This window comes from Eimeria mitis, genomic scaffold (genome assembly GCF_000499745.2).
Source record: "Eimeria mitis Houghton genomic scaffold, Emh_scaff2009, whole genome shotgun sequence".
Classification (NCBI taxonomy): domain Eukaryota; phylum Apicomplexa; class Conoidasida; order Eucoccidiorida; family Eimeriidae; genus Eimeria; species Eimeria mitis.
In genome coordinates this window covers 9,581-10,062 of record NW_013570332.1, presented here as the reverse complement: position 1 = coordinate 10,062, position 482 = coordinate 9,581, and positions in this window count along the sequence as shown.

The window sequence follows — 482 nt, the reverse complement described above, 5'->3', positions numbered from 1 at the left end:
TATATATATATATATATATATAATAGTAAATATAAAAATGTATATATAAATATATAGATGTATAGAGAGATGTAGTTATGCATGCAGATGCATAGAGCCAGTGTTTTATATTTAGCTATCAATACAAACAAACAAACAAACAAACAGAATAAATAAATGAATAAATAAAAATAAATAAAAATAAATAAACAAAATAAATAAAATAAATAAAATAACTAAATAAATAAAATAAATAAAAAATAAATAAAATAAAATAAATAAATAAAATAAAAATAAATAAAAATAAATAAAAATAAATAAATAAATAAAACTAAATAAAATAAATAAAAATAAATATAAATAAATAAATAAAAATAAATAAATAAAATATAAACTTACAGCTTTGAGCTCCGGGGCGAGGGGTGAGGTGACGGTGACGGTATGTCCGTCTGGTGTATATTGTGTATGTGCATGTGCCTGATAGAAACTATTTATATTTATAT